Source organism: Oryzias melastigma, linkage group LG9, assembly GCF_002922805.2.
Source record: "Oryzias melastigma strain HK-1 linkage group LG9, ASM292280v2, whole genome shotgun sequence".
Classification (NCBI taxonomy): domain Eukaryota; kingdom Metazoa; phylum Chordata; class Actinopteri; order Beloniformes; family Adrianichthyidae; genus Oryzias; species Oryzias melastigma.
The window spans coordinates 4,575,655-4,587,484 of NC_050520.1; positions in this window are offsets into that span (position 1 = coordinate 4,575,655).

Below are 11,830 nucleotides of genomic sequence, written 5' to 3' on the forward strand. Positions count from 1 at the left end.
TCTTTTAATGTTTTATGTAAAGCACTTTGAATTGTCTCTGTACATGAAATGTGCTATACAAATAAACTTGCCTTGCCTTGCCTTACTAAAGCATTTTGATTTTTTCAAACAAAAATGTCATAGTAAAGCATGTTCATTTTTTGATGTAAAAAAGTCATACTAAGGCATGTTGATTTTTTTATGCAAAAAAGTCAAACTAAAGCATGTCCATCTTTGTTTATGAAAAAAAAAGTAATACTTAAAATTTGCGGTGAGGAATTTGTGGCTTTGTGTATTTTGTGTTCTGCGATACACTGCTCGGGTCCATTTGGGCTTAAGCCCTTCCCTTAAGGCCTTTTCACTCTAAGTGAAAATAATATGGTCCTTGCAGTCATGGTCCTGCTGCGGGCCATAAATAGCGTCATCTTTGAATGTAAATTAAAAAAAAAAAGGTCCATATTTCCATTCCTCGGACACTATATGCTTGTTCTACAGGTCACCCTCTATTACCCCACCAAGACTTGTGTATTTTACTGTATTTATTATGAAAAATTAGCACTTAAACTTTGCATTGTTGACGAGAAATATGTTAATATCGCCATTTTTTTAAATAAAAAAAATAATAATTTGGTCCTTAATTCCAGGACTGGCCCTGCGACAGACTGGCGACCTGTCCAGGGTGTACCCCGCCTTCGCCCTTCAGTAGCCGGGTTAGGCTCCGGCACCCCCGCGACCCCGAAAGGGAAGAAGCGGTCAAGAAAATGGATGGAATTCCAGGACTTGGGCACTATATCCTTGTTCTACAGGTCACCTTCTATCACCTCACAAAGACATCTGTACTTTTACTATATAGTTTTTGCAGAAATAGTACCTGAACTTTGGATTTTTGACGAGAAACAAGTCAAAATAGCAATCTTAGAATGTAAATAAAAATATTTTGATCATTAATCCAGGCCTTAGACACTATATGCTTTTTCTACAGGTCACCCTCTATCACCTCCCAAAGACTTGTGTAGTTTTATTTTATAGTTTTAAAAAAAAATAGTACTTAAACTTTGCATTTTTGACAAAAAAAAGGCAAAATAGCCATCTTTGTATGTAAATAAAAATACTTTGATCAATAATTCCAGGCCTTGGAAGTCATTACTTATATTTAAATGTAAACGTGCATCAGAACATACCCATGTGAATGAATATATTTCTCCTCCGCGACACGGCTGCAGGTAATTCTGGCAATAAATACAGATAAAAACAATCATGTCAGTATTTCACATTTAACAAAAGGGTTGTTTTTACTGCAACTGCTGCGACAGATACAAGCTCGATGTCGTGGAGGAAGGAGCCGCCTGACTGACCAACTAAGAAAGGAGTGCACAGACCAAAGATGAGCGCACGATAATTCAACGCCATAACTGCCGCCATTTACTTGCATGGTGCATTCAAAAAACAAGTATCAACATTTATCCTACAACAAAATCCACTTAATTAATAAAAAGGGGGAAAAAAACTAAAGTGTGCTTCCCGCTCAAAACAAGATGGAGGATCCAGGCACAAATGCGTCCCATGAGAGAAGCTTAGTGAGCCCTCATGTATTCTCTATACAGATAATCCAAAGTTAAAATTAAAGTTATATCAGAATTCTCAAACATTTCTTATTTTTCTTCTCCAATTCGATAGAGCTGTGTTAGGTTGCTATGTTTTATTTTTAATTCGACAAGAAAACCAAACATCAAAACATGACCAAGAGCTGTTCAGTTGAATTGCAGTAATACATTAGAACAACTAAAATGGGATTTACAGCGCTCCATCCATCTACTGAAATAGTTGGTCTCTTTAATGCACTGTTGTCCTTTAAATATTTTCCAACATCTTTGTAATTATTTTACAGATTTTTTTATGCTCTTGTGGGATTTGAAGCTTTACTCTGCGATTGTCCAAGGCTGGCATCAAACCCGCAAGCTTCTGAACGACCGTTACTAAGACGGTTGCTGCCCTATTGGGGCCTCTTGCTGGCGTTCAGAAGATCACGAGTTCGAGGCCAGCCTTGGACAATCAAAACAAAGAATTTCAGATGGCGTAGTTTTTTACAGAAAAATCTGTACGATATTTATAAAAGTGTTTGTTAAGTGCATTAAGAGTTGTTTTGTGCTCCCTTTTCAAGTTAAATGAACAGCCTGAAGCTAAACAGGAGGCATTTTTTATTAGTGTGAGCTCTGAGAGATGTGTGGAGCTGCAACTCATCGTCTTATCATAATCAGCATTTACTCAGCACACCTGTCAGTAACATTTATTTGACGAAGCAATGCATCTGGGAAAAGTCTGTTTGTGGTTAACTTCAGTATCAACAAGAGTCATGTCCGGTAGAGTCTGTCCACGTTGCTGCTCAGCATCACATCTGTAGAGAACAGATCCTCTCCAGATGAAGATTCCAGCTCCTGCTCACACGTGCTCCCAGCTTCCTCAGCTCCACTGAAAACCCTGAAAGAAAACCACCAGCAGCTCTTGGTCTTTTATTCAGGAAAAATCCAGCTCAGCAAATGAGGAGAAAACAGGTTAGATCAGAAATGCATTATGGAGGGATTAAAACGCCAAAATCAGATTAAAATACATTCTTTCAATCAAACAATTGGGTATTCCTCTGCCCAAAATTTAGCACGGTTTGTAATAAGTATATGGCTCTTGGATGATTGTTTTTAATTTAAACTTTGTTTAAATATATATTTTATTGTGAAAATGATCAAATATTACATGGATAAATGCAAATATGGTAACCCATCTCTTTCATTTGAGCAGATATTATTCTAACTGGTTTTATTTTGGTTGATGTTATTTGCACGTATTTTAAGTGCGATCAGCACAAAAGCTGATAGAAATTCATGTTGGCCACATTTAATACCTGCAGCAAACACGCACATTACTGCATGTCTGGATGGATTTTAATCACTTCCCAGGATCAATTTATTTGTAGTTCTACAGGATATTTTAGGGAATAATTGTAAAAACAGGAATGGTTTGCCTCAGTGAAAATGTTCAGAGCAGCTATCGAGCGTATAGCTGGAACGTATTTTCAGCTTTCAAAATAAGAGCGGCCAAGTTCTCTGGGTGAACGTATTTTATGACATTCCGTGGAAATAGTCAATTTAATATTTTTGGCAAAAGCATCCAATTTATTTGATCATGTTTAAATTTTATTTTCCCGTAGATCGGACACAGTTATGATGTCAGAAGTGATTTACAGGTGAAAAAAGTTCCTGTTTTTTTAAACCTTTTTTTGCTGTGGTTCAGCCAGAAATGCGTAAATCCCATTATCTGCAATTAAATTAGAAATTAAGAGACTTTTACTGTATTTTTCTAGCAATGTGGTTCACTTAAAATCGTTGAATTTGTTTGAAAAAATAGAAATTCTAATTACTGACCTCAATTTTAAAAATCTGTCATTAGTTTCAGTCCGACTTTGTTAAAGCCATTCTGCTTGTTTAGTATTACAGCCATTGTCAGGAGCCTAATAATAATTAAGGAAGGACTCCTTCCTTTATGGGTTACTTTCATTACGTTCTGTACACAAAACCATAATTAATCAAACCAAAATCTATATTGTATTTCTCAGACCATGAACTAACGAGGAGCACTGTCCCTCACCAATGTCCATGAAGATCTTTTGAATGACTTCAAAAGTGTAGCGCAGGCCTTTGGTATAGTCCATGTTTGGTGCAGACAACAGAGCCATCAGCAGAGCAATGGCATGGGGAAAATCTGTCATTAGTTTCAGTCTGACTTTGTTAAAACCAATCTGCTTGTTGAGTATTACAGCCATGGTCAGGAGCCTCATAGAGTGATGGATTACTTCTCTTTTTTTGTGTACTTTACTACTTACTTTTTAGTTTACTGCTACTTTCAAAAGCAAAAACATTTTCTTTCCAGAGAGCCACAATGGAGAACTAAAAGAGCCGCATGTGGCTGCAGAACCCAGGTTGCAGACCCTTGGCTTAAACGAATTGATCCCTTCTCCAAAGCATCATTTTTGACACTTAATCCCTCATCACTTATGGTCTCATATGACTGTGAACTATCAGAAGCTTATAATATCCTCATGAAATCACCTGTAAAACATCTGGGAATCCACATAGCCAAAGAAGTAGAACAATTATACATAGAGAACAAAATGATTCAATGTCAATCCAAATTTAATTTTTGCCTCAACAGTGTAACAACTTATTGAAAACTTAGATCTTTATAGCTCATAACTTATCTACTCTCTATCTCATGGATCAAGACTTTACAGAAAAATAAATAGCAAATAAGAAACTACATCAATTTCAACAATCGTTTCTATTCCGTGTAGTCAAATACAAACTCTATACTCCAAAAGTTTTATGAAGCAGAAATTGCAAAATGGAGAACCAATTATTTAGCAACCCCAAGTACAAAAGAAATTCATGATCAAATTTGGAACCACTTAGAGGAAGATTCAATGTGGAATCTTAATTTTAATTATAAAAAAAAACATTTACAAGAAAATGATCTCAATGCTTTACAATGTATGCATAATTGTGCAATTCTTCTACTGGACATTTTCGACAAATTTAATTTATTCTGGGAGTATGAATGAGGGTTATTGTATTTTCTTATGTCGTGATTTAATCATATGTTACTTCTTTTTCCTTGGTGATATGTATTTGCTACAGAATCCTTGAGGATAACCTGACTGCCTGTTTGATTGTACGTTTGCAAATAAAGTTCTGAAAAAAAAGGTTCTTGGACTAATCCAACTATGGAGGGGTGTTCTGCAAGTGATATGGTACATTCCAGCAGCCAGCAGCAGCCACCACACATTTTTTTTAAATAAACTTTATTGTAATCGTACTTTCAGAACAAAAATCTGATCCAAATAGCCATTATATTGGGGATCTATACCAACAGTATATAAAATAACATAAAATGTCAGGGTTAGAAATAAACAAAAAACAACATACAGTAAGTATATATTATTAGAATAAAAAAATGTAGTTTACATTTTAGATTAATTTATGTTGAAAATAAATTTCAAGACATTTCATAGCCTTTCGGTTTATTTGAAAAAAAACATTGATTCAATATATAGTTTACCTCCACCAGAAATAAAGAAAACGTAGGAATTTTATTAGAGAATTTGCAGTTGTGGATGTAATATGTGGCAAGTAAAATGAATAAATCCATTAAAAATCGAAACAGCAAATCCTCATGCTGGTGGAAGCCAAAGAGCACATGCTTCCAAAGTAAAGAAAAAGAGAGCAAACTTGTAACAAAAGAAATCATGGAAGAATTGGCAGAAAGATTGTAAAACTAGACGAGTCACTGTTCCTTGTGAACATTTACAAAAGGTACACAATGTGTATTTAAATCTTAATAAGCTTTTGTGCTGTAAAATCTTTGCAAAATTTTAAAAGAAATTAATTTGATCTTTTTAGAAATAAGATAGTGATTTGCTAAAAGCCAGACCTTTTCCAACACACATCATCCACAAACTGTATCCAATAATGAATAACACGTGGCAATGTAACAATATCTTTCTAAAAAAAAGAGCTCTAATGTCTTTATTATTTTTTTCTGGAACTTAATTGTAAAACATATTTTTCTAACAGTGGACAGCAAAAGGCAGCGACTGCACATTGAGAAGCAAACATATTATTTGATGAGACAAATTTTCTACTTCAATTTTTCCAATTAGGGGTAATATTATCATTGTCTTTAAAATGTTATAATCACAACATGTCTAAATTCAAGCACAGGAAATCTTTTTCCATGTTTTATTGAAAGAGATTGCGTCCTATGTTTTCCAGAAGCTCTCACTCTAAAGTAAACTTTTCTTATGATACCTTTGTAAACTGTAACATCTTTCTGTTTAGCTTTTTACTCTTGTAATTTTACCGATTATTCTTTTGTAGTATTTGGACTAGAGTTCTGTAAATAAAGTTGTGGGGAAAAAACTATTTGAGCTGGGGGGATTAAAAAGTTGCGGCTTGATAAGAATTGAAATCTATAATCCAGGTACCAAATCTCCCAACTACCCAGCACACATTACCTGTCAGTGGTGTCAAAGTAAAGATTGAAGGTATGTTATAATAATAACAAAAAACCTTAATAAAGCCACCTTTTCTGTTTTATATTTTACTGCACCACAAGATCACCAATTTAAATAAAATACCTCAAAATGAATGAGGCTTTTCACAGCAATAATTTGGTTAAAAGTATCGATGATTAAAATCAATAATTAATTACAGGTCACGCACTACTATGTCTATGAAATATATTTTCAAATTTACAATTCTTAATGCCAAAACTATTTCAAAAATGAGCTAAAAATAAGAGTTTTATTCTAGATAATGCAGTGATTTTTTCCCTCTTTAATGTGCTTTTTAGTACATTAATAATAGATTAAAAGGAGATTATTGTTGTTTGTCAAGAAGAGCAACACAATGGGTTTTGGAACAAACAACAGTCTATCTTCAAAACTATGGAGTTTTGTTGACATCTTGTGCCCAGCAGCTGCTAATTCTTTATTTTTTTTCTCATGTCTGTAACTTTAATATTATGAGTGTATATGAAACAATGGGGAGTAAGTCATGTAGAGTGGGTTAATACATTAAAAAGACTGTCTCCATAAATCCACTCATATCTAGAACCTGTCTTGACATTGTAATAACTTCCTGTTTACTCAAGTAACCAGAACCAGAGACTCTCTGGCCGGCGTCGGAGTGGATTTACCCAGACAAGCCGAGTTGTTCACCTGTGGGCAGAAGGCACACAGAGACAAAATAGAAGAAAGATATGAAAACAGGTTCTTATGGTTCATGACAGCTGTCCACAGCACAGAGAAACACAGACAGATGCTGACAGAGCAGCTCTTCTAGTGACGCTTTGATCCATATTTACATGCGTGAGTCCAGAATTCACATGTGTTGACCTGCAATGTTGGAACACCTGTCCTGTTCTATTTCATTCATCTCATAATAACTGAAACAATTCACTTTTCTTATGATTGACAGTGATTTACAGCAGTGAAAAGAAGAGGGGAGTGACCATAAGCAACTAACACAACTAACTGACCCACAATGAGAAAGCTTTTCAAAATACACTCTGATGTAAAAGAAAGATGAGAAAACTAAGAGAAAAAAAACAATAGCAGAGTCCCTTTTACTATGGAAGCCCAAACTGTTCATAATTATATAAATAAATACAACATTATTTAATCAAGCAACACTCCAATAAAAGTCTTTTCAATAAATAATTGACCATTTTATTATGAAATACATTTCATTAAAATTTAAATGGACCATTTTATTATGAAATGTATTTCATTTTTACTTTAAAACATAATTTTTATGTTAAAAACATTTCATAATAAAAATATATATCATAATGTTTTTTTTTTTATGTTGGATATTATTATAATCATGTGGGTTTTTTTTTTGTTGAAACTTTTATTTCAAAATTACTGTTTTCCAAAGTGTCCTTTTTATTTCACAATGCTGCTTTTCAGAACGACGTATTTATTTCATGATGAGCTTTTTCCGAATAATAACTCTGTCTGTCAATCAAACCAGACAGGGCAGGGAAACGTTTGTGATTGGCTACTCCTTTAATCAGACATTAGCAGCAGCACCAACTACATCGATCGAGTGTTCCTTCAGCGAACGTGATGGTGCAGTACACACTCCTCAACAATAGGTGGGAGTATGCAACTCAACGCGTCATGTTGCAACCCAGTCTCCTACAAAAACGTTCAGAACCCATGTTTGTCCACAGGGAAAAACGTAGCAGTTTCACAAAAAACGGGTCTAAATTGTGGAATTGCTACGTCTCATTCTCTCATTCATTTCTACGGAGGTGCGCCGGATCACGTGACTCAGTGCTTTAAGTGGGCCAGTGCGCTCCGGTGCTGAGCACCGGGACTTCTCTCAAACACACGTTAGAGCACCGCCTCTTCTCGCCGAATTGGGACCGCCCGGTGCTCTATTTGGACTTCCATGGGCAAATGAGTCCTGAAGCACTTGCTGGAAATCCCCCTTATGAGATTTGGTAGAGTACATAATTTTTCTATTTTCACCTTCAAATACGCTGTTCTAACAGGACAACTCAAGCTCCTAATTATCCCTCCCCTCTGTCTCACTTATGGTGCAAAAAGAAATAAACACATCCAGATAAAATAATAAAGAGAAAAACAGAGTAACACAACCAGACAACAACTTACGTAGACAAAAACCCATATTTAAAATCGAATTTACCAAGAAAAACCAAAGTAAAGGTATCCCACAATTCATTGCGCTTGGCAGATAGCAAGCCCAATTTGTACATCAACGTCAGTGGGCATCTCTGCACGATGTTATCACCGGACAGAGGGAGTAACATCCCCGTATAAATACCTTAGCTCCGGCGCCAAATGAGGCCAAATCTACCTTCAGTGACAGACAGTGCTTTAAGTGGACAACAAAAAGTGGCGGTGCTCTCTTTATCGGAAGTCGAAACATAAAATAGAATCTTGAATGTAAATATTAATCGATAAAAAAGAAGTCCTTTTTTCAACGTGTCTTAATATGAAATAAGAAAGAGGGAGCTCAAGTCTAGTCTAAAAATAAATGTAGTCCAGCACTAACATGTGTTTGTAAAATTACTGAAGGTAGATTTGGCCTCATTTGGCGCCGGAGCTAAGGACAATCAGATGGCTCAATAAGCGTTTGTGGGTCTGACGTTGAACATCTGGGGGGTTTGAGTGACAGATGACGGGTAGCCAATGGGAGCAGACTTTATCAATGGGTCCGTGAAGACCTTTTAACACCTACTTTACAATTCAACTATGTACCAATCATTGTCCTACTGTTGTTTTCCTTAATGGAATGTACCGATGCAGCAGTTTAAAACAACAAGAGGAGCATGCTGTCGACATTTTTAGATGAGGATTTACTCTGTAGAAATAGATTTCACTCTGAGGTTATGTGCTTTGGACTTTTTTGTTTGTTTAACGTTCATTTTTCTTTATTTCACTGTTTTGGTTGTAGCTTATAAATTATAAGATTTATATATAGGCACATAAAATCACCACCAAAGTTTCATCTTCTTCCCTTTTCCAGCTTGCAGCCTGAATTAGACACAGACGTCTGAGGAGCGCGAGACAAACTTGAAAGGACCTGGTCGTATTTTCAAACAGAAAAAAGATCCAGCTGTTCACTTGTTAGGATGGTTATTTATTTTAAATACCGCTGAACGCGCTTCTCACATGCATTTGATCAGACTGTAACGAGGCAGCGCATGTAAAGTAACGCTGTGGCCGCACGAGGGGCTCATTAGCGTCACCCAAATGCTCCTTTTATCTCGACAAAAAGGAATAAATGTAAGTAAATCCCAAAGGACCGCTGACATAATCAAATGTTGGAATGGTTCTCCCTCAAAGGCTTCAACGATGACTTGTCCAATTCTCTCGAGCCGACGACGCTGAAGTTGGCTTCCGATTCGCAGCGAGAGGGTTCCACTGTATTTTTCGAACTCAGACCACCTAAAAACAGGTCCTGTTCGAAAAAATCGGAAGCCAACTTCAGCGTCGTCGTCTCGAGCCGGCGTTATTAAAGTAGAAGCTGTTTACATCCCACGGTCTCGTTCGAGGCGTGGAAAGAGGCAGACGGTTGCAATAGACTCACTCCAGAATGGCGACAGTACTTCCTGTAGATTCCACGACTCAGCTATGACTCAGACCAGTCGCTGAAGATGGGTTGCAAATGGCAGTATCCGTTTCAGGAATTGACGGTGAAAGCGGCGGCCTAGTTTTGCTTGGAGAGAAAGTAATGCATTTTCAATGGGGGACCTCATTGCTCGCTCGGTCCATTATTTTTACAGTCTATGGTCCCACTGTTTCTAGTCCAAACAACATGGCTGGTCTCACCACAGTCTTGTACACCTTTCCTTTCATTTGTGCTGAAACTCTTCTGTCACACATCACACCTGACACTTTTCTCCACCCATTCCAACCTGCTTGCACTCTCCTCTTCACTTCTTTTCCACACTCTCCATTACTCTGTACTGTTGACCCTAAATACTTAAACTCCTCCACCTTCTTTATCTCTTCTCCCTGTAACCTCACTCTTCCACTCTGGTTCCTCTCATTCACACACATGTACTCTGTCTTACTGCGGCTAACCTTCATTCCTCTCCTTTCCAGGGCAAACCTCCACCTCTCTAACTCCACCTCCACCTGTTCCCTGCTCTCACTACAAATCACAATATCATCTGCAAACATCATAGTCCATGGTGATTCCTGTCTAACCTCATCCGTCAGTCTGTCCATCACCATTGCAAACAGGAAGGGGCTCAGAGCTGATCCCTGATGTAATCCCACCTCCACCTTGAACTCCTCTGTCACCCCTACAGCACACCTCACCACTGTCTTACAGCCCTCATACATGTCCTGCACTGCTCGGACATACTTCTCTGTCACTCCAGACTTCCTCATACAATACCATAGTTCCTCTCTGGGCACTCTGTCATAAGCTTTCTCCAGATCTACAAAGACACAGTGGAGCTCTCTCTGACCTTCTCTGTACTTCTCTATCAACATCCTCAAAGCAAATGTTGCATCTGTAGTGCTCTTTCTTGGCATGAAACCATACTGCTGCTCACAAATGTTCACTTCTGCTCTTAGTCTGGCTTCCACTACTCTTTCCCACACCTTCATTGTATGGCTCATCAGCTTTATTCCTCTGTAGTTACCACAACTCTGCACATCTCCCTTATTCTTAAAAATGGGCACCATCACACTTCTCCTCCATTCCTCAGGCATCTTCTCACCACCTAAGATCCTGTTGAACAACCCGGTCAAAAACTCCACTGCCATCTCTCCTAGACACTTCCATACCTCCACAGGTATATCATCAGGACCAAGAGCCTTTCCACTCTTCATCCTCTTCAAAGCCCCTCTCACTTCACCTTTACTAATCTTTCTTACTTCCTGCTCCACAACCGTCACCTCTTCTACTCTTTGTTCTCTCTCATTCTCTTCATTCATCAACTCTTCAAAGTATTCTTTCCATCTTTCCATTACACCACTGACACCTGTCACCACATTACCATTCCTATCCTTGATTACCCTAACCTGCTGCATGTCCTTCCCATCTCGATCTCTCTGCCTTGCTAGTCTGTACAGGTCAGTCTCTCCCTCCTTACTACCCAACCAGAATAGCGTTCCGGGTTAGGAGGGCTTTCCGGGCTCGGTAGTCGCTGCTTGCTGAGTAATGGGCCGTCGTACGCCGAAGCATGGTGGTTAGCTGTGCTGGACTGGATGCTTCTCCCCGTGCCGTTGATCGCCGCTTCCCAGGGTCTGTTTGCTAGCCACGCGGGGCCAGATCACGCCGCTCTCCACAAGCTTGCCCGCTCCGCCGTAGCGTCAAGTGCCTTGTTTTAAAATGGTAATATAATAATTACCATAGCTATGCAGATGACACACAGATATATATTAGACTGACACCAGGAGACCGAGGCCCTGTACAGGCTCTTGGTAAATGCATTGAGGACATTAATGACTGGATGTGCCACAACTTACTTCAATTAAACAAAAACAAAACTGAGGTTATTGTTTTTGAGGCTAAAGAAAAAAGGTTGGGCGTATCTACAGAGCTTCAATCTATTCAACTAAAACCAACCAACAGGCCAGAAACTTGGGTGTAGTGATAGACACAGACCTACATTTTGATAAACACATTAAGGCAGTCACTAAATCAGCCAATTATCATCTCAAAAATATCTCAAGGATTAAAGATCTGATGTCTAAGCAGGACCTGGAGAAACTAGTGCATGCTTTCATCTTTAGTCGACTTGATTACTGTAA